This window comes from Schistocerca gregaria, chromosome 6, assembly GCF_023897955.1.
Source record: "Schistocerca gregaria isolate iqSchGreg1 chromosome 6, iqSchGreg1.2, whole genome shotgun sequence".
NCBI classification, from domain to species: domain Eukaryota; kingdom Metazoa; phylum Arthropoda; class Insecta; order Orthoptera; family Acrididae; genus Schistocerca; species Schistocerca gregaria.
The window spans coordinates 293,294,313-293,317,905 of NC_064925.1; the positions used below are offsets into that span (position 1 = coordinate 293,294,313).

General features: G+C 42.4%; 1 protein-coding gene across 1 annotated transcript in view; it reads right to left on the minus strand.

The window, feature by feature from the left end:
• The window catches only part of LOC126278085 (uncharacterized), a 532,462-nt gene that overhangs the window by 403,938 nt on the left and 104,931 nt on the right, over positions 1 to 23,593 (minus strand). The gene's annotated exons all lie outside the window — the stretch shown is intronic.

Sequence of the window (23,593 nt, forward strand, 5' to 3'; positions counted from 1 at the left end):
GATGGGTGTGATGTCCTTAAGTTAGGGGACTGATAACCTCAGATGTTAAGTCCCATAGTGCTTAGAGCCATTTTTTCGTAGGTTTGCCTTTCCTTAGTCTATCTTCTAAGATAAGTCGTAGGTAAGTATTGCCTCACGTGTTCCAACATTTCTAAGGAATCCAATCTATCTTCCGGAGTACGGCTTCTATAAGTTTTTCCATTCGTCTGTAAAGAATCCCTGTTAGTATTTTGCAGCCGGTACTTATTAAACTGACAATTCGCTAATTTTAACATCTGTCAACACCTGCTTTCATTGGGAGTGGAATTATTGTATTCTTCTTGAAGTGTGAGGGTGTTTCACCTGTCTCATAGATCTTGCTCACCAGATGGTAGAGTATTGTCAGGGCAGGCTCTCCCAGAGCTGTTAGTAGTTCTAATGAAATGTTGTCTGCTCCCGCGGCCTACGTTTTTTTAGATAACAGAATCATAAATTTTAAATAACTCAAATATGTGAACTATTTATATTCGACGGTCCCCTTTCTTTCTTTTCTTCCTTTCTTTTGTGGCCCAAAAATAGTAGTCTGCTTTTAATGCGACCAAGTAAACCAGAAGGTTGGAGACCCATGCTCTACAACGTACAGACAGGGATGCGGAGCCATACCAAATCCAATGCCGTGATCAGCTGCGCTAGGTCCCTCTGTTGGGGATCTATGGCGCAAAAAGCCCTATCGCAGTTGTCCCACAGATTCTCGATGGAGTTTAAACACGGGGAGTCTGGTGGCCAGGGGAGTACCGGTACACTGATCCTGGTGCTCTACGAACCACGGTACTACAATGCGAGCTCTGTGACACATTCAATTGTCCTGCTGGAAGATGCCATTGCGCCGAGGAACAATAAACTGCATGTAGAGGTGGTCATGGTCTCCAAGGGTAGATGCGTAGTTGTGTTGATTCATTGTGCCTTCCACAATAACGAGATCACCCAGCGATTGCCATGAAAACATTCCTCAGACTATATCATTTGCAGGGTGTGTGCTTTCAGACGATTCACGCCGTATACGCCAATGGCCGCCTGTTAGATGGATCACAAAGCTTGATTCTTCTGAAAAGGCTTCGCCACTCAGTGGACATCCAGACACTGTCCATTGCTAGCAAATGTTCTTCCGAGTCCTCGCTATCCTCGACAGAATCACTATGTCATAGGCAAATTTCAAATCTTTGTTTTGGAAATTCCAGCCTTGGTCGACACTGGACAACAGTGAGCATGGCTGCACGAAAAAGACTGAAAACACTTTTTACGAAAATGATTGTACATGTGTTAATTTGACACATACTTGATTGTAAATACATTATTGTTATTATGTTCTTCTGGCCGAAGACTGGTTAATGCTGCTCTCCATACTACTCTACATTGTGCAAGCCTCTTCATCTCCAAATAACTACTGCAGCCTACATTCTTATGAAACTGATTACTGTGTTCATCTCTTGGTCTACGTCTACGAGTTTTACTTCTTACACATCCATCAATTAGTAAATTGGTGATTCTTTGATGTCTCAGAATTTGTGCTGTCAACCGACCCCTTCTTTTAGTGAAGTCTTGCCAGAAATTTCTTGTCTCCTCAGTTCTGTTCAATACCTCCTCAGTAGTTATACCATCTACCTATCTAAGCCGGCCGCGGTGGTCTAGCGGTTCTAGGCGCGCAGTTCGGAACCGCGCGACTGCTACGGTCGCAGGTTCGAACCTGCCTCGGGCATGGATATGTGTGATGTCCTTAGGTTAGTTAGGTTTAAGTAGTTCTAAGTTCTATGGGACTGATGACCAAAAAAGTTAAGTTCCATAGTACTCAGAGCCATTTGAACCATTTTTTTTACCCATCTAATCTTCAGTATTCTTCTGTAGCATCACACTTCAAAAGCTTCTGTTCTCTTCTTGTCTAAACTATGTTTCATTTCCATGTATGGCTATACTCCACGCAAATAACTTCACAGAAGTCTTCCTAACACTTAGATATGCATTCGATGTTAACAATTTTCTCTTCACAAACGTGTCGTTTCCTTATTTAGTTCCCTCCACCTCACCTGATTACTTCGACTACACTCCATTATCCGTATTTCGCTTTTGTTGATGTCATCTTACATCCTCCTTTGAAGACGCTGTTCATTCCTTGGAAATGCTCTTCCGAGTCCTTGCTCTCCTCCACAGAATTACTATGTCATAGTGAAAATTCAAAGTTTTTATTCATGCTCCTTGAACTTTAATTCCTAATACAAATTTTTCTTTGGTTTCCTTTACTTTTTGCTTAATGTACAGAGTAAATAACATTCGGAACACCCATTAACTGGTGCATATGTTCGTAGCGTTTATCCATAAGTCTAATAAACATGACAGATACACGTGCCAGAGACTTTAGTGGACAATAACATATTCTTCTTCACTATTTACAACAGTCTGCCAACGGCTGCGAAAATTACCGATTCCGCAACTTATGAAATCACGTGGTTTTGAGGCGAAGGACGCATTGAGCGATGGCCGTAGCGGATTTTCATTCGGAAAGAATGTTACCTGACGAAAGGAGAAGGTGAAAATCTGAGGGCGCAAGACTATGTGAACAAGGTGGGGGCGGAATGAATCCCCAGTTCCCAGCTGAAATTCTGTGTGGCGTTTTTTGTCAGTCTAACAGAATGCGAGCTGGCGTAACTACGGAATAGCATCACAGCAAGCACTCTTTCTGGTCATTGTCATATTTATTTAGTTATAACACATCGGACAGAACAGAGGGAAAACACTAATTGTACCAAAGTAAAGGAGATACTTGGTTGTGCGTCCCTATTTAAAAAGAAGAAAGAAGGAATTTTCCCAAGAAGTGTGCTAATTGTACACTGGAGCGTTTCCCAAAAAAATGAGAGCGAGGCGTGAGGTGGGAACTTAATGAGACGGCGTTGTTTTCCTTTTGGCCACTGCGTGCCTCTCTGTTTGTGCTGCTTTGAAAGCGGACGCTTCCGTTGCGTAGGCGCACTGGAATGAGTCAGACGCGGAATGTTGACACAAACCGGCTGGCGCGCGTATCGCAGCCGGTGGTATTTTAATCCTAACGTTTATCGACGCGCCGTTCATAAAACGCTCTGCCTCCGCGCGTTCCGCGCATGCGCAGATGTGCCTCCCGATAAGATACTCCGAGGCGCGCGCCTGATTAAGGGCCGAACGCTTGGAAACTTCCGCCACCGTGTGACGTCACGGGCAGGAGTGCTCCAGCGGCCGGTTTAATTATCGCAGTATCTCAGACGGACGGCAGATGGCTCGCCGACTGTTATAGTGTGTCATTAAGTATGGGGACACACCCAATGCCTTCACCTGAATGGTGTATTTCGTCTGGCAGCTGTTTTTCCACTGTATGCATCAGCTGTTTATCGCGTGACCTATTAAAGGGCTGGTTCCTGAACACATGAGGAAATCTCGAAAAATTTGTCAGTTTTCTGTATAATGTAGTTTAAGGAATAAAAGATGTGAGCCCATCTACTCTACATGGATACTCCGCAAATCAAATTTAAGTACCTGGCAGAACGACCTTCACCAGTCTCTGTTATTCCAATCTCATATGTGATCGTTTATCACTGTCTAGTTCGGCGTCAACAAAATATTTTCGCATTCGGAGGAGAAAGTTGGTGATTGGAACTTCATGAGAAGTTTACGCCGTAACGAAAAACGCCTTTGTTTTAATGATGTCTACTCCAAATCCTGTATCATTTCAGTGACACTTTCTCCCCTCTTTCGCGATAATACAAAACGCGCTGCCCTTCTTTGAACTTTTTCGATGTACTCTGTCAATCCTACCTGGTAAGGATCCCAAACTGCGCAGAGTATTCTAAAAGAGGACAGACAAGCGTAGTGTAGGCAGTCTCCTTAGTAGACCCATGTCATGTTTACTATCTTTTAATATATCTTTTGGGATCCGATTGATGTGTGAACTACAGATTTTACTTTTTTCTGAATTTGGTTTTGTGTTGCAAATGAAATAAAACATGCTTATTACTTATGTACAGAATAGGTACACATGTCTCTAAATAAAAAGAAAGCAGACGCTTGATATTTTCTGAGAGCTTTTAAGCTATTATGTTTACTTTTAAAATGATGTTGGTGTCACAAATTATGGTTCAAACAATTTTTAATCATGATCATAAAAAGTTTCAGTAATTAACTCACAGTTCTTCTTTAAAAAAGTTTTTAATTTTTAATTTTAAGTCATAAGAATGGCCTACTTTTTATTTAAGTATGTCTTAAGAGAGAATATAAAATTTCAGCCCTCTATCTTTAAGAGTTTTTAAACAATGTGTACCAGAAGATGAAACAAGTGACGTTCGGGAAATTCAAGTCGAAGTTAAAGCTTGCTTTTTAACTACCCTCCATACAATTAATGCATTCCAAGTCCATGTTCATCTTGTTTTTGGTGTTGTTCTCCCTCCCTTTTCTTTTTCTGACTTCTTGTTCTTGCTTCTTTGTTGGCTTCCGACGCTTCGAAGAGTCTCCCGCAGTCAGTGGCAATTAAAGTCTTTGCACATTTAAATCCTCCAGGCACTTCCATCAATTTCATAACCATAAACCTTGACACTGCACCATCACCGAATCATGCACAGCATCCAGCACACCTACTTTCAAGGTATTTAGTCCCGAACAGTTTTTGGTATCCGTTCCCAAATACAGTTATTAAAACTCTCATTTCGATTTTGAGTCCTACCGTGAACTCACCTCTCAAACGATCTTACGTCCCTAAGACAGAGACTGTAAGTCATAAAAAAAGTGAGAACAAATTTCTGTTCTTAATAGAGCTGTCTTTTTCTTGTTAGGAAAACTACATAGAATTTTTGAGACATAATTAAAAAACGATTTTTTGGCTCTTATTGACGTGCTAGACCCTTACTGTCTGCTGGTGTGGGTCTTGAACCTTTTCCGCATCACATACACAACTGAACAGTGAAACAGGACAAGAATGAAAACTGCATTCTGGCGAAATTCGGCATTACAGCCCTCTTCTATTTTCCACACCTACAGTGATCCGACCTATCCAAAAGTTGCATGGACATTCTCTCCAATTAAGTTCTATCGGTCCCTTTAAATGAGCAGTTGTCAAAGTGCAGTCGCCGGCGTGCAGGGCCCCAATCAAGTATTCGTGTGGCCCGTGGTTCTCAACCGTGCTTCACAGGGTGTTTCGAAATGAATATCCACATTTTAAGGCTTTGTACCATTTATTACTTTCAGCTTACATCAAATGATAGAGCAACTCAAACAGCTTTTATTACAAGCATCCATTCGTCACTCAGCATACAACGAGTCGATACCTGCCCACTTTGCAAACGTAGTGTTACTGCGTTACGATGAAGATTTTCCGGATCGTGTCGTCTTCAGTGATGAATCGAGACTTGACGCATAATGTGCTCTTCTGGCGGTCAGAAAATCCCCTCTGTACGGTGCAGTTGCAACGACTCTCCTAAGCTGAATGTTTTTTGTGCCATATCCTTGCGAAAAGTTTTCTTTTTCACTGAAGCAAGTGTAACTGGTGTTCATCTTGATGTGCTAGAGCTGTGGTTCTGTTCTCAATTGGAAGAAAGTGATCCACAGATCTAGAGATCTATCTGTGGCGCCTCACTGGCATAACTAGTAGTCGACTGGTTAAACGACATTGTACCCGAACGCTGGATCCTGTGCAAGGGCCCAGATGACAGAGCTTCTTTTGCATGGCCTCTACTTTTACCCGATCTGACGCCATGCGATTTTACCTTTGGGGGTTCGTATAGGATTATCTACCCGACTTAAGAAGCAGAACTGAAGCGGTTGGTGCGGCAATTACTCCAGACTCACTGATCAAGGTTGAGAAAGAACTTACTTATCGACTTGATGTGTGGCGTGTGTCTAATGGTGCTCACACTGAAAACTTATAAGAAAAACGGTTTGAGTTCTCTTTCATTTGATGTGTAAGTGTTATTAACAATTATAAGCACAATAATAAATGCTACAAATCCTTAAAACTGGTATATTCCTTTTGAAAGAACCTGTATAATAATTTACATGTAGTATTTAACAGCTGGGTCCCTAAAACATCAACTAACGTAAGGGCTTGTTTATAGTGTAGCTGCCGCGCGGAGTGGGTGCGTGGTTTGAGGCACCATGCCACGGATTGCGTGGCCCCTCCCACCGGAGGTTCGAGTCGTCCCTCGGTCATGGGTGTGTGTGTCGTCCTTAGCGTTAGTTAGCCTAAGTTAGATTAATTAGTGTGTAAACCTAGGAACTGATGGCCTCAGCAGTTTGGTCCCGTAGGAACTTACCACAGATTACCACACCCCCGAATACTCCCCTCTTCAGTCTCCCCTACGTCCACTCGAACAACTTCTCAGTTGATACCAACCATCAGACCTCTGTAGCTATACCCATACGCTACTATCATACTAAACACAGCTTGTCCACCCCTCCAAAGTGTTACAAGTTTTTTCAAGTGCAGCGTGATATTCCTGGCTGTGGCCGCCAGTATTTTATTTTGCTGGAAGCTCGCCTTGATGCAGCTTGAAACAGACGAAGTAGCATATGGCACAAAGGTGGAGAGAGGTACAAGCGACAGCTGGTACAGTATGTACTTTTCCAGTGGGAGAGTCTGCCAATTGGACTGAACTTACTTCTGATTGGTCGGCACATTCGGGTGTTAGGTCTCAAAACGCCTAATTTCTCTTATTAATTATATTATTTGTATATTTTTCATTGTATTTACCCCAGTTTTCAGTACGGCAGTCGCTCATGGATACCCTACGAATCTACCGTTGTTGTTTATTAAATTTCACTAGTTTTGGGAAACATAAGAGGAATGATATTACAATCGAAGTGATTCGCACACAGCCGGGTCGCTGTGGCGCGCTTGGGAGACGAAGTACATCGGCTGCACTAGCCACTCTGTTTCGTGTGTTCTTCAGAGCCAGACGTGTATCTCTGTTTCGGACGGACATGTCGTACTCTGTATCGGAAGTTGTCAGAAAAGTTACCGTACTATTGAGAAAGCTAGGTCGAGTGCTATAGAAGACAGTGCACAAAGTGATATTTTAAAATATAAACAAACTGGATACATTAATGAGAGGTGCCACCTACCATTATTATCAGCATTACAGATCTTGCCCTATATAGATCCAGAGACTAACCTGGGCATGTGGCATCCCACAAAAAAAGCACAAACACAGGTTCAGGTTTGATATGACCGCACAGCAGCCTCCGCTGAAGAAGATCCCACGACTGGCGACTGTCTCCTGCGCTGGGGACACAACTTCAGAACACGACAGGTTGGTGGAAAGAACGGTTAGGGACTCTTATCCAATCTCCGTAGATCTCTCCAGCTTCGACATCTGACTTCCAACACGACAACGTATAATTTTATAGCAGGTCCAACTTTTAATGAAATTATAGTGCTTCATTACTTTAAGGCCACTGTTTCCACAGCGTGATTTAAATTATTCTATTGTGTTTATTTTACCTGTCACTTTTTTCGTGTTTTGTTTTTTAAAAAGCGAAGAAAATCAAGCTTTTTTTAATAAAAAACTGTTATGTTCGTATTGTGCATGTGCAAACCCTTTGGCTGTAGAGTGGGTTCATTGGATCACTGCACAGCCCAACCCACGCCCGTACAGTGTGAGGAGGCCGAAAGAACAATAAAGCGAAAAAAAGAACTGCATTAACAGGTCAATCGGCAGCGACAGAGAGGCACTCCACATGTCGAACTCGTCAACGACTTTTTCTGCATACACATAAACAAATACTCTTTCACATACACTAGACGTTCATATTTTTGTACGGGATGTATTGTCCCAGACTAAATTAAAAGTAGTTTCTATCCACCTCCTGGCAAATGTAAGGAAAATGCTGAAACTCATTTGACTCTGCAGCGGATCAGCTCTTTAACAGCGAACTCCACCCTTCATGGTAGAGAATAAAAATACTGAAAACATACTGGATTACCAGGCTTAGCAAATTCAATAGTATTAATATTTCGTTGTGAAATCAGAGTGCCCATTCAGTCTCGAAACAAAAGTAGGATATATCGTTAATACTCAATGGTCGCAACCCCAATAATGACAGGAAGAACACGAACGATCTAAAGACCAGCAACCATTCATAATATTCCTTTCATTTGACATCAGTCATTGAACTTGTTTGACGTCATAAATACGTTTCTATCAATATATCTGAATCACGCCATTACTGGACGGCTTAGAGTGTTTGCTTTAAGCAGCCACTAGCTCTTGTGGAAAAAATGCAACACTAGTGTTAACGAACTCTGTTAGCACGCGTTACAATCACAGAATTTTGTATGGCATTCCAATTCTTTTGTGAAATTAGGAGAATGAAGACCACAGGCTTCATCAGAGTTGCTGGAGATGACGGGCATGTTGTCATTGACAGTAATGACACCGAACGGTTCCGAAAGGCCATATCGTTGTATCTGTGAACCACTGGAATTTATTCGACATTTCGTAATCATTATATTCACTATACGCCATTTATATCTTCCCACTTCAGCAGAGTACCCACTGTCGAATGGTGCTAAAATTGGTACTTGATCCTAAAAACGAAAATTGTGAGGTCATCCACACGAGTGCTAAAAGGAATTCGTTAAACTTCGGCTAAACGATAAATCGGTCTAATCTAAAAGCCGTAAATTTAACTACATACCTAGGTATCACAATTACGAACAACTTAAACTGGAAGGAACACAGAGAAAATGTTGTGTGGAAGGCTAAACAAAGGCTGCGTTTTATTGGCAGGACATTTACAAAATGTAACAGACCTACTAAGGAGACTGCCTACTCTACGCTTGTCGTCCTCTTTTAGAATACTGCTGCGTGGTGTGGGATCATTACCAGATAGAGTTGACGGAGTACATCAAAAAAGTTCAAAGAAGGGCAGCAAGTTTGTATTATCGCGAAATATGCGAGAGAGTGTCACAGAAATTATACAGCATTTTTCGTTGCGACGGAGTCTTCTCACGAAATTCCGATCACCAACTTTCTCCTCCGAATGTTAAAATATTTTGTTGACACAGACCTACAAAGGGAGAAACGATCACCACGATAAAATAAGGTAAATCAGAGCTTGTACGGAAAGATATAGGTGTTAGTTCTTTCCGCGCACTATACGATATTGGAATAATAGAGAATTGTTAAGGTGGTTCGATGAACCATGTGCCAGGCACTTAAATGTGATTTGCAGAGTATCCATATAGATATAGACGTAGATGAACTGTTCTGAAACTTTCTGATGCATATATTTGCATGAAATTTGTGTCATTTACATCGCTGACTTAACTTTTCATTTTATACACAACATTTAAACAGCTATAGCTCTATATGTGTTTAAAACCTGAGACCAGTTATTGTGGTATCGAGGGTGCTTCGTCGGTAGTACATGGCACTCTGTAGTAAGGCGGTTCCCATCCTTTCTGAGAGGACGCCGTGGGTGCGGTCAGATAATAGCTATAACCCCCCCCCCCTCCCTCCCACTACTATTAGTGCCTAGCTGAACATTAGAATGGAACATAATTGTTTGTGAAAACAAAAAAGTAATGCCTCCGAATTTTCATATGAAAACTCAAAACTTTTTAAATAAAATACGCGTTAGTAACATTCTACACCTTTATTCCTCAACTCTACATATTTATTTCTCAACATAGTCACTCTGGTGACGAGAACATTTCTCCCAACGATATACAGTTTTTTAATAGCTTCACTGGAAAATGTTTTAGTACGCAGCTCCTGGTCGTGCGGCAGCGTTCTCGCTTCCCACGCCCGGGTTCCCGGGTTCGATTCCCGGTGGGGTCAGGGATTTTCTCTGCCTCGTGATGACTGGGTGTTGTGTGATGTCCTTAGTTTTGTTAGGTTTAAGTAGTTCTAAGTTCTAGGGGACTGATGACCATAGATGTTAAGTCCCATAGTGCTCAGAGCCATTTTGAACAACGTTTGATTTTGTTGACGGAACCACAGACTCACCTCTACTTGCGCTGCTTCATCACTGTCGAAATGAAGTCCTCGCAGGCGGTCTTTAAGTTTACGAAATGAATGAAAATCGGATGGGACCAAGTAGGGGCTGTGTGGAGGATGATCGATGACAGTGAAACCAAGGCGTCGGACTGGTGCAGATGTCGCAGGGATCGTGTGTAGTGTGGCACTGTCGTGCTGAAAGAAGAGGTTGCTGCATGTGTGGACGAACTCTTCGAATTCGAAACGCGATTACAGCCCGCTGTTTCCCTCGCATCGTCATGGTTGCGCTACACGCCGCCATCGTACACGCAACAATTCGGAACCCTCTAGAGGCAGAGGGCAGCAGATATGCAGACAAGAAGATAAAGATGCAGAAGATTATAAAGTTTGTATTATCTAAAAATCTGTAAGAGGTTTCACGTAAAAATTTTTGAAGGACACCATCTTTTTGCCAGTGACTGTTATATGTTTGCAATTTCGACCTGAGACCATTATCATCTACATCTACATCTACATGACTACTCTGCAATTCACATTTAAGTGCTTGGCAGAGGGTTCATCGAACAACAATCATACTATCTCTCTACTATTCCACTCCCGAACAGCGAGCGGGAAAAACGAACACCTAAACCTTTTTGTTCGAGCTCTGATTTCTCTTATTTTATTTTGATGATCATTCCTACCTATGTAGGTTGCGCTCAATAAAATATTTTCGCATTCGGAAGAGAAAGTTGGTGACTGAAATTTCGTAAAAAGGTCACGCCGCGACGAAAAACGTCTATGCTGTAATGACTTCCATCCCAACTCGTGTATCATATCTGCCACACTCTCTCCCCTATAACGTGATAATACAAAACGAGCTGCCCTTTTTTGCACCCTTTCGATGTCCTCCGTCAATCCCACCTGGTAAGGATCCCACACCGCGCAGCAATATTCTAACAGAGGACGAACGAGTGTAGTGTAAGCTGTCTCTTTAGTGGACTTGTTGCATCTTCTAAGTGTCCTGCCAATGAAACGCAACCTTTGGCTCGCCTTCCCGACAATATTATCTATGTGGTCCTTCCAACTGAAGTTGTTCGTAATTTTAACACCCAGGTACTTAGTTGAATTGACAACCTTCAGAATTGTACTATTTATCGAGTAATCGAATTCCAACGGATTTCTTTTGGAACTCATGTGGATCATCTCACACTTTTCGTTATTTAGCGTCAACTGCCACCTGCCACACCATACAGTAATCTTTTCTAAATCGCTTTGCAACTGATACTGGTCTTCGGATGACCGTACTAGACGGTAAATTACAGCATCATCTGCGAACAGCCTAAGAGAACTGCTCAGATTGTCACCCAGGTCATTTATATAGATCAGGAACAGTAGAGGTCCCAGGACGCTTCCCTGGGGAACACCAAGTGCTGATATTATGGCTGTAAGCGACGTCATGCCGTAATATCAGCACTTGATAATAGGCTAAGGCCGAAATTGCAATAGTGTAAAAAAATGTGTAACAGTCAATCGCGTAAAGATTATGTCCTTCAAAAAGTTTTGTATGACTGTAAATCCCAGCTACGAGAAGTATATATCATGTACAGATTTGGAAGTATCACTTTCAAGCATGCCCTTGTATTTACACTGCGCAACACAATTAAAAAATCACTTTTTCGAAACACTGTACGTGTTCCCATTCCGACACATAAGTTTGAAATTTGGCTCAAAGATGCGTACAACCTTCCTCTTGATGGTGCAAATCGTGTCGGCCTGTGACGTCACCGTCGGGCTCGGCGGCGCTTCAAACAGCAATGTGTTGACATATGCAAAACAATGGTCAAAACTCAGAAGCTCACGTGAGCTGCAAGGTGGCTTAATGATGTCACATTGGCACCACAATTCGCCACAATTATGCCCAACCACACAATGCATGGGTGGTCGAACGCCGGCTCTTTCCAACATTAAAAAAAAAAATGTTCAAATGGCTCTGAGCACTATGGGACTTAACATCTGTGCTCATCAGTCACTAGACTACTTATACCTAACTAACCTAATGACATCACACACATCCATGCCCGGGGCGGGATTCGATCCTTCGACCGTAGCGGTCGTGCGGTTCCAGACTGAAGCGCCTAGAACCGCTCGGCCACCCCGGCTAGCTCCCAAATTTCACCCCTTCTCTTTACGTCTCTGCGATAGAGGTCAGAACCTCGACACTCAGCGTTTAAATCACGTGTGTTATGGGTGGCCGAGGAAAACATTTGAGATACGCCGCCTCTCTTCTGAGGGGATGGCACAAAGGGCGTCAGTGATACTACACCTTTGACTAGGTTGTTGATTACCAGACCTGTCACCTTGGAAAATAAAAGTTTGCAATCCTGCAAGCAACAGGAAGATGTTGTTTTACAACGTTTGACACTGCTGCCACCCACTGCGTGTTCAATTCTACTATAAGAACAGGGGTCTGCAACACCCATTGACAGTGATCCGAGCGCTTTGGAATGTATTGGGACTGCATCTTTTGCTCCGGTATACTAGGTGGAACCACTACATACTGTTGAACACGATGCTACGAAGTCTGATCGCGATCCAAAGCGTAAATACATTTTTTAAGCTCTTTCAACCATCCTTTTTCGCGCCCTACTATGGCGTGAACACAGGGCAGCGCAGGATATGCGTTAATAAAGCGCAAAAAGTCCCTCTAGGACCCTTAGTTCGGAAACACTCTCGGGACAGCGCACGCACCTTAGTTGAGCACATTACATACGCACCTGTCAGAAACGTCTGCTGTAGCGCCTGAAGGCAGTGAGACACCAACTGACGGTTGCCGGAAGGGTTTTCTAACCCTCATGCCCTACAGCGGCCACGAGGCTAAACATTTGTCGTACTTTCGGACTGGTGCATTTGTGACGTGCTCAACTAAGGTACCTGCGTGGCACCTACGGTGTTGCCGAACTTGGGGTCCTAGAAGGACTCTTTGCTGTTTTATTCACACTTATCATAATGCTGCACAGCCCGGTGATCGCGCCATAGCAGGGCGTGAAAAAGGAGGGATGAAAAAGCATAAACACGTATTTCTGCTTCGATCACGTTCAGATTTCGCAGAATAGTTTCCGGCGGTCTCTAGTGGTCCCACCCTGTGTACAGGGGCAAAATTTGCAGTCCCGTGAATTTTATTATTTTCTGCTGCACATCGATTATTGGTCTATTATAGCCTAAAATACTGATTTTAATGTCATATCTTTCAACTTAACTCCGTCGCCTAATGTAAACAAAGTGTATTTTTGCTTTGTAGTAACTTTCTCAGCCATCATTACATGAGAAAACATAAAGCGTATATGAAATCAGTTCATCTGTTGTAAAAGTGATAATGGTGACCCACCGTTCACCCTGTGTTTTCGAGATAGTGTTTATAAAACTGGGATACGTTCACAACAATATTGCAGCCTGTTACACGGAAACAACAAAAATGCTAGCCTTCGATGCTATCAAGACACGTTCATTATAAGTACTTGTGCTAAACAGCTATTACACAATTTCCAATTTATACTTATCTTCATTTCATTTATATTTATTAGTTAATATAATTTCACGATAAGACAACATCTGATTAGCAATTCTTCCTGTAATGCATTCACTAACGATAAAAATTTTATGCCGGGAATTGCGAGGGACAATAACTGCGTTAAACAAGAAGTATTTAAATTGGTGGTTGGTAGTTGTTTTTATACCACACATTAATCCCTATTTGTTAGCTGCTTTTATAGCATACGTCAGTCCTACTTTTTTGTACTTATGATTTGTACTGACAACTTGGTAGGACCCTATTGTATGTCCTTTTGAAGATGGCTATGGGCTGAAACGTATAATCATCATCGTCGTCGTCAGACATTTGTTGATCTAGCCAGCCTCCTCTGCCGTTCGCCTTCTGTACCATTTGGTTGCACTTACTGCAGTTCATTACACTGATGTGAGTATTCTGGGGCTGCTCTTGGTTTTCTTATTAGCTTTCAATTAATTTAATTTTTCTTCTGTGTATCATTTTATCTTTAATTCCTTTTAGTATTTGTTCATTACATTTTATTTCAATCTAGGATGATTTTGTGACTTTTCCCCACTCCCACTGATACAGATTCTTTTCCTGTTACCTCAGAATCCTCCCTCTTTAACGATAGTTTAAAATGCGCACATAATTTTGTTGATGAAGTTCTTTCTTGTTTCTGTGTTACTGTGGTTGTTTGCTAACAAACTACTCTCATATTTGAAGGCTTGTTTAGTGATTGCAATTCTTCTTTTAATATCGATTGTACTTCCATTAAGATCTTTTATTGTGCTATCCAAGAGACAAAATTCATTTACTTGCATTACCATTTTATGGCCTGCCTCAATGTTTGCCATTACTTGTCTTTTCCATTCATCTGCTATCAGTGTTTTACACTAGTTCTTTTTTATTTTCAATTTGCAATTGTCCAAGGTATCAGAAAAACATTTCTGTATGTAGTTCAGGTCCGTATCAGAATCTACTAAGACTACTACATGATCGGAAAATCGAATCCAATATATTTGTTTACGCATTGATTTTGGATCGTTTCCCTCCGCTTTTCATTGTTTGTATTACACTTCTTGTAAATAAATTAAATAAATATGGAGAGCCTTCTCGTTTTGTTCTGTCCTCTTTCTTCCTGCCATTGATTTCTATTTATGTACTCTGTCTTTCGCATACATTTGAGACACAATCCTTTATTTCTCCAGTCTACTACTATTTTATTCATTTATCCAAACGGTAAATGTTTAGACATAGTTGTGGGGAGATAACAACGATTAATTTACTTATAATCAAATATTCAAAATAACAGTCACAATCGCATCTGGCAAAATAAACAATGCGATTGAGACTGTCATTTTGAATAATTGATTTCCAAACGGTGTATTGCAGTTCACTTTACCAGAGAACGACCGATATCCTTTCATGACGCCTGTCACCATCGTATTAAAGACGAAAAAATTTTCCCAGTCTTCTATTATTTTCGTCACTTTTCCAAAAGGTGTATTGCAGTTCACTGTACCGGAGCAAGACCTATATCCTTTCATGACGCCTATCACTCTCGTATTGAAGACCAAAAAATTCCTCAAATGCTATTAGGACTCGGAACTGACGGGGTTCGTACGAAGGGATATAGGGATCAGCCAGAACATTATGACCACCGAACTATTATTGATATAAAACCGTCCAGGCGACAGCAGCGTCACCTGACCGGGATTGACAGCTAGTCACACACACGCACGGCACATATAGCATCAGTGCGAGTGCTGTCCGTGAGTAGAATGGGAAAGGCATGCTATCTATGTGAGTTTGACAGACGGAAGATTGTGCACAGTTTGTGGGGTGTTTGAGGCGTGCTGTGGTGAGTGTCTTCGATACGTGGCGAAACGGAGGTGAAACCACGTCCAGACGATGTGGGGTTGGGCTTTTTTTTCACATTTCGGTGCACCTTCTTCCTATTTCCGTGCTTCATTTGTGTTTAGGTTTTGACCGGCTGTCCACTGGACTCTCTTACCACTAAGTCTGAGGGGGGTGCGATCAGGGGTTTCTCTTGCTAGTATGTGACATAAATTTGAAATAGATACGCCGAACTTTTCCAGGGAAAAAAGGATCTAATCCCAACGTCTCCAAACGTACATTTCGCGTAAGGACCACTAACACAAGGTAACAGAAATTAGAACTCGTACAGAGGAATATAGACAGTCGTTTTTCTTTCGCTCTGTTTGCGATTGGAACTGATTAGAGGTACGTGTCCTGTACCACACACCATACGGTCGCTCGCTGAGTATGTATGTAGATGTAGAACCGCAAACATTTTCCATGAAGACATTGACTGTCTAACTTGCAGTGGGATAAGTGTACAACAATTCCGACTACTTCTTTTGAAATACGAAGGTGAATCAAATGAGAACCTTAAATTTGTAATAACAAATTGAAATTTCGTGCCGTTAGTAAGTTGGTAAGCGTGCTACAAACAGCGTGCAGAATGACGTGTAGGTGGCAGCAGAGTGCAGATGCACACATACCGTCGCAGTATCAGTATAAAGATGGGACGGCCGGAGTGGCCAAGCGGTTCTAGGCGCTACAGTCTGGACCCGCGCAACCGCTACGGTCGGAGGTTCGAATCCTGTCTCGGGCATGGATGTGTGTGATGTCCTTAGGTTAGTTAGGTTTAAGTACTTCTAAGTTCTAGGGGACTGATGACCACAGCAGTTAAGTCCCATAGTGCTCAGACCCATTTTTATAAAGATGGCCGCCCCATTTGCGACTTGCACCAGGGAAGAACGGCGTTCTGTTATTCGGTTTTTGCGTAGTTGAGGTGTGAAACCTATTGAAATTCATGGACGAATGAAGGTTCCGTACAGTGATGCATGTTTGTCACAGCAGTAAGCCTACGAATGGAGTAGGAAGTTCGCAATTGGCGTGACTTCAGTGGAAGATGCTTCTCGTCCACGTCAGGCACAACGAGTTGTGACTCCACAGAACGTTGCAGCAGTTGAAGCCATAGTGCAGGAAAACCGCCGAGTGACGCTGAATGACGTTGCAGCATGTTTACAGATTAGTCAAGAGTCAGGACACCACATTGTGCATGATGTGCTACAGTTTCACAAAGTGTCTGCAAGATGGGTGCCACGGCAGCTGACTCCTGAAATGAGAGAACATGTTGATGCTTGTGAAGAATTTCTTCGGCGCTTTGAATGAGAAGGTGATGGCTTCCTTGCAAGAATCGTTACTGGGGACGAAACCTGGGTTCACTTCCACATACGAAGAGAGCGAGCACCATCAGCAAAACCAAGGAAGTTTCGAACAGAACCATCAGCAGGAAAGGTTATGCTGACTCTATTTTGGGACGAAAACGGCGTCATTTTTGAGCATTACATGCCTAGAGGGACCACTGGCATCAGTGCATCATACACAGATCTCCTAAAAAATCATCTGCGACCTGCAATCGAATCAAAGCGACGTTGATTGCTGTCAGCAGGTATCCTTTTGCAACATGACAATGCAAGGCCCCGCACTGCCCGTACGACAGTTGTAACAATCACAGATCTGCATTTTGAGCATCTTCCTCACCCACTATACTCACCACACCTTGCCCCTAGTGATTTAAATATGTTTGGACCACCCAAAGACGCAATGGGAGGAAAGAAGTTCCGTTCTGACGAAGAGGTACGCCACGCGGTGCATCAGTGGTTGCGCGGACTACCAACAGATTTTTTTTCTAAAGGAGTTTATCCACTTCTACATCTACATTTATACTCCGCAAGCCACCCAACGGTGTGTGGCGGAGGCCACTTTTCTGTTCCAGTCGTGTATGGTTCGTGGGAAGAACGACTGCCGGAAAGCCTCCGTGCGAGCTCGAATATCTCTAATTTTACACTCGTGATCTCCTCGAGAGGTATAAGTAGCGGGAAGCAATATATTCGACTCCAGAAACGCACCCTCTTGAAACCTAGACAGCAAGCTACACCACGATGCAGAGCGCCTCTCTTGCAGAGTCTGCCACTTGAGTTTGCTAAACATCTCCGTAACGCTATCACGCTTTCCAAATAACCCTGTGACGAAACGCGCCGCTCTTCTTTGGATCTTCTCTGTTTCCTCTGTCAACCCGACCTGGTACGGATCCCACACTGATGAGCAATACTCAAGTATAGATCGAACGAGTGTTTTGTAAGCCATCTCCTTTGTTGATGGACTACATTTTCTAAGGACTCTCCCAATGAATCTCAACCTGGCACCCGCCTGATCATTCGACTTCAAATCGTTCCGTACGCATGCTCCTAGATATTTTACAGAAGTAACTGCTACCAGTGTTTGTTCCGCTATCATATAATCATACAATAAAGGATCCTTCTTTCTATGTATTCGCAAAACATTACATTTGTCTTGTTAAGGGTCAGTTGCCACTCGCTGCATCAAGTGCCTATCCGCTGCAGATCATCCTGCATTTCGCTGCAATTTTCTAATGCTGCAACGTCTCTGTATACTACAGCGTCATCTGCGAAAAGCCGCATGGAACTTCCGACACTATTTGCTAAGCAATGGTCCCATAACACTCCCCTGGGGTACGCCAGAAGTTACTTTAACGTCTGTAAACGTCTCTCCATTGAGAAAAACATGCTGTGATCTGTTTGCTAAAAACTCTTCAATCCAGCCACACAGATGGTCTGATATTCCGTAGGCTCTTACTTTGTTTATCAGGCGACAGTGCGCAACTGTACCGAACGCCTTCCGGAAGTCAAGGAAAGTGGCATCTACCTGGGAGCCTGTATCTAATATTTTCTGGGTCTCATGAACAAATAAAGCGAATTGGGTCTCACACGATCGTTGTTTCCGGAATCCATGCTGATTCCTACAGAGTAGATTCTGGGTTTCCAGAAATGACATGATACGCGAGCAAATAACATGTTCTAAAATTCTACAACAGATCGATGTCAGAGGTATAGGCCTATAGTTTTGCGCATCTGCTCGACGTCCCTTTTTGAAAACTCGAACTACCTGTGCCCTTTTCTAATCATTTGAAACGTTCCGTTCGTCTAGAGACTTGCGGAACACGGCTGTTAGAAGGAGGGGCAAGTTCTTTCCCGTATTCTGTGTAGAATCGAATTGGTATCCCGTCAGGTCCAGTAAGCGCTGTAGAAGTTGCATTGAACGTTGGGGAATTATGTTGAAAAGTGATACGGCTTTGTACCACTTCTGCACATTTGACTCATCCTCGTAATTAAGATTTTACTTACTTTTTTCCAGTTTTCTCGTTTTGATTTGACTGTTACTTATATTCTGCCTACTCCGTAAATGGCCCCTCTATTGTTATCGCGCCGTGCTCAGGGAGACTCACGAGCAGCTGCTTACCTCGGGGTGCGGAAATTTGCCACGCCCGACATTTGCCACGATTTTACCTCCTCCTCCTCAGCGCTTTCGGAGCCTTTCCACTGGTTCACTTAACACAGAACCTGAATCTCTTTTGATATTCCGCCACATTTCTAAGAGGGAGTTTCGATGTGGAAGCTATTAAATGCATTTCGCATTGAAATTCGCACCAAATTTCGAGTCTCAGTAAAACGTGGCCAATCTTGGAGATTTTGCGTTCGTCTAAATTATACTTGCTTTTTTCGGTGCTCCTGCAGCAGCTTTCTGTCGTCTTTTGTGTACCATGGGGGATCTGTTCAGTCTCTTATTAATTTATTTGGTATGAATCTCTCGAGTGCTGTTGATACTACTTCTTCGAACTTAATCCAGATATGGTTTTCACTTTCTAGTTTGGAAGGATTGGAGACTGTCTATTATAAAGACATCAACCGAATTTTTAGCTGCTTTTATAAATAGATATATTTCGCGTTTAGTTTTGGTGAATTTCTTTGTTACGGAATTGAGCCTCGATATGACTGTGTGTTCACTAATCACTGTATCCGTCGTGATGCTCAGGATTATTTGTGGCTAAGAGGTCAAATGTGTTTTCGTAACCATTAACAATTTGAATGGCCTCATGAACTAATTGTTCAAGATATTTTTAAAAAAGCGTTTAGAAAAATTACAGAAGTTGTTTTCTATCTACAATAAGGTCTGAAAATGTATTTTTGTCAACATACGGAATGTAGATTGAAGTCACTGCCAACTATAGTTGTATGAGTAGGGTACCTATTTGTGATGAGACTCAAGTTTTCTTTGAACTGTTCAGCAACTATTTTATGTGAGACCGCGGGTCGGTAAAGGGAGCCAGTCATTAATTTATTCCGGCTGTCCAATATAACCTCTGCCCATACTAAGTCACAGAAACTATTGTTGTGGTCTTCAGTCCTGAGACTGGTTTGATGCAGCTCTCCATGCTCCTCTATCCATTGCAAGCTTCATCATCTCCCAGTACCTACTGCAACCTACATCCTTCTGAATCTGCTTAGAATATTCATCTCTTGGTCTCCCTCTACGATTTTTACCCTACATGCTGCCCTCCAATACTAAACTGGTGATCCCTTGATGCCTCAGAACATGTCCTACCACCCGATCCCTTTTTCTAGTCAAGTTGTGCCACAAACTATCTGCTTCAATGTCGCTTGTGAGCTGGAACACACTTTACATTATTTTTCCTTAAGTTGTGCTTCTTGTTTCTGTTGTAGTGCAGATCATTACAATTACGGCTTTTCCCTCCAAAACCAAGGATGCTTTCTTTGTTACCCTCTAAATACCAGAGCTAAACAATGTAGAACAACAACGTACGTTACAAGCATAGCATTCTGTTTTATTTCATTTCCTTATTTCTAACATTTTAAAATTGTACGTCGACTTTAGATGACATGTCAATCATAGATGTTGTTATCTCTATTTAGTGAACGTGTTTTCAGTTGTTTTGAACATTGTCCCGCTACAATTTATTAGCTAATGTTTTTGGAGAGTAAATTAATATGGAGTATATCTTTCTTTTCAAACATTCACATACCCAATTATTCTTTCCCTATTGTCTTTTGGGTATGCAGTTGTAGTAATTAAAGTAGGCACAAATGCAGTGATCAAAAAGAAATGATTAGCGTACATTCGCGTTCTCTTTACATCGTTCTTTGTTGTTGCTGCCATGGCGGTGGACTGTTTCTATCGCAATCAGTAAGCGTGAAAGGAAGCTACCGTATAGACAGATGGACCTATATTTATACTTGGCAGAACTAATTACATACTGACATAATCGTCGGTATTGCTTTCGTTTCCCAAAAGGTATAAATATTTCGGTAATTTCTAAGAATGATTGCCTATGGAAGTCGCGGGGTCCAAATGATACATATCGAACGTGCGATCGTACATCGATCATGCGACCCTGGTGGCGGGCGTTATGAGCAAGTTTACAGTGTACGCTACAGCATCAACAAAAGAAGAGCGTTACAAAAATACTTGTAATTGCAAAGGAGACGACTTAGCTTACTTTCGTCGATGTTGTCATCATGTGAGATTCAATTACTGTGGTCAAAATGTTTAATTTGGAAGGGTCGAACCATGTACTCCTCCTGATACTCGTTCGTTTTCCTCACTATCCGCAATGAAATTGTAAACGGTATTTCAGCATAGAAACTGTTCTTACGAAATTTTACACACTCCGCACCACCACAGTCTACACAGTCCCTTATTTCCTCGTCTGGTAGTACTCCATATTTGCGACAAAGAGTCGAACAATTTTCTATACTGGATAAACATGGAGTTAGATTTTTCCATGTGAGAGAATCCGCCCAAGAAACGTCAAGAACACCAGACATCCCACTCACTAACGAGACAAATCGTCTGGGATTTCCTAACAACTCACAAATAATTAGCAGAGGTATGTAACTTAGAGCAACTAAGGGAATAATGTTACTTATAATCCGTGTTGATTGCAAAATTTTTATTCATATGACCGGTTTCGGTTCATTCAGAACCATCTTCAGATCTGATATTTCAGTTACAGGAGTAACCCGTCCAAATCCAGTAGCTTTCACATGCTGCGTCACAAAGTGCAGACGCAGCATGTGAAAGTTGCTGGATTTGGACGGGTTACTCCTGTAACTGAAATATCAGATCTGAAGATGGTTCTGAATGAACCGAAACCGGTCAGACGAATAAAAATTTGCAGTCAAGACGGATTATAAGTAACATTATAAAATCACTGATTTCTGTTATCCCACCAGACATTATGTCTGTTTTTGCAAAACTAAAGGAATGACGCAAAACACATAAATATGACGATCACAAATAATTGATCACAACGCCCGCCACCAGAGTCGTATGATCGATTTACGATCGCACGTTCGATATGTATCGTTTGGATTCTGCGACTTCGATAGGCAATCATTCTTGAAAATAACCAATATTTCGATTTCGGAAAAGAAGCTCTGTATTTGGCCAAGATGTCGAAGAAGAAGGTCCCTTACGTACTGTTTGTATCGAGTAAGATGTGGAGACGGCTGTTTGAAAACGGACAGAAGTAGTACGAGGAAGGGCGTCCCTTACCTGAGGGATCGCTACCTGGCGAAGGGGGCAAGGGTGGCAAATGTCCGGCGTGGCAAATGTCCGGCATTCGCTAAGGCCGGTATTACACTATCAGATTTCTTTGTCAAAGATTTGATCAAAAATGTGATCAAATATTCCGTCAAATATATTTGACAAAGATCTTTGACATAGCGCTAGAGGGGGTATTACACTGTTATCAAATTTTTCGTCAAAGTTCAAGATGGCTGACAACAGCTTGTTATTAACCGCAGCAGTTGCACGTACCGCAATTGCATTGTGTGCATACGCGAAAAAGAAGTGGGGGGAAAAGGAACCATACATACGAGGCTGACAGTCTTAAATTCCTGGGATTACAACTTGATAATAAGATCAGTTGGTAGGAGCACCCTACAGAACTGCAGAAATGCCTTAACAAATCTGTATTTTCAATTCGAGTGTTAGCAGACATAGGCAACATAAAAATGAAAAAGCTTGCATACTTTGCCTACTTTCATTCCATAATGTCATATGGGATAATATTTTGGGGTAAATCTTCAAGTCAATGGAACGAAAAACAAATCTAATCTGGGTGAAAAGCATTCAACAAAACTTGTTACGTGAGCTTACAGTGGAAGACGTCAAGTTGTACATCAATTACTTAAGAATGTATGAGCATACATTTCTGTATGTGCTCAATGAAGTGTATCCTCATATCACAAAGCACAATATTCACTTAAGAACTGCTACATCTTCTGAATACAGGCTCACTGTAACACTCTGATTCCTTGCTACATGAGAGGGTTATGTTAGGTTAGGTTAGGTCAGGTCAGGTCTCCAATCTTCTTAACCTATTTTTCTATTCAGGGTGCCTCACGTTGTAAAGCGCCTCATCAGCTTCATACATATCTATTAATTTTGTAGTTGTCGGCACACACTAACTGTATTTACCGGCAATGTTTATAAAAACACTAAAGACGACAAAACGCTGCAGCGATGCTAGTGCTCCATGTGGTAACATGTCACATTGCAGTGAACAGAAGACAAACGATTTCCTTGATCAAATCTACAGCGAGGCTCTAGATCTGATCAAATATTGGACGACATTTGACAAAGTCACTATTACACCGTCAAATATCTTTGACAAAGATATTGGACAAAGAAATTTGATAGTGTAATAGCGGCCTTACCTCGGCAGTCGCAGCCTTTCGGCGATTTCCTCGCTAGTGGTGAACTCGTCCCTCCCGGGACCTCGGCTCCGGCCACAGAGGAGTCCCCCTTGACACGGCGAAGCGACCGCGCAGCCGTCTCTCCCGGAATGGAAGGCAGCGGCGCGCGACGCGACCGGCAAACCCGCCGAGCGACCTCGTGCCTCGTGTCTCGGCAGAGCCGCTAAAGGACCGCCGCACGCGCCTCTATGAATTAAGCAACGGCCAGCGCGGTCGCCGCCTTTACGACCGCCGTCCGCCTCCCACAGGGCTCCTTCGAATGGTTGGCCGTTACTGCGGAAACCGCCTACAATCGGCGCCCGACAAACCGAATGAGTCGCGCATTGTCAAAATCCTTTAACTACGCGCCCTTCCCATAATTCTGATGGCTCTTTCAACTGGCATATACCGTCTAGTCGATGTAGATG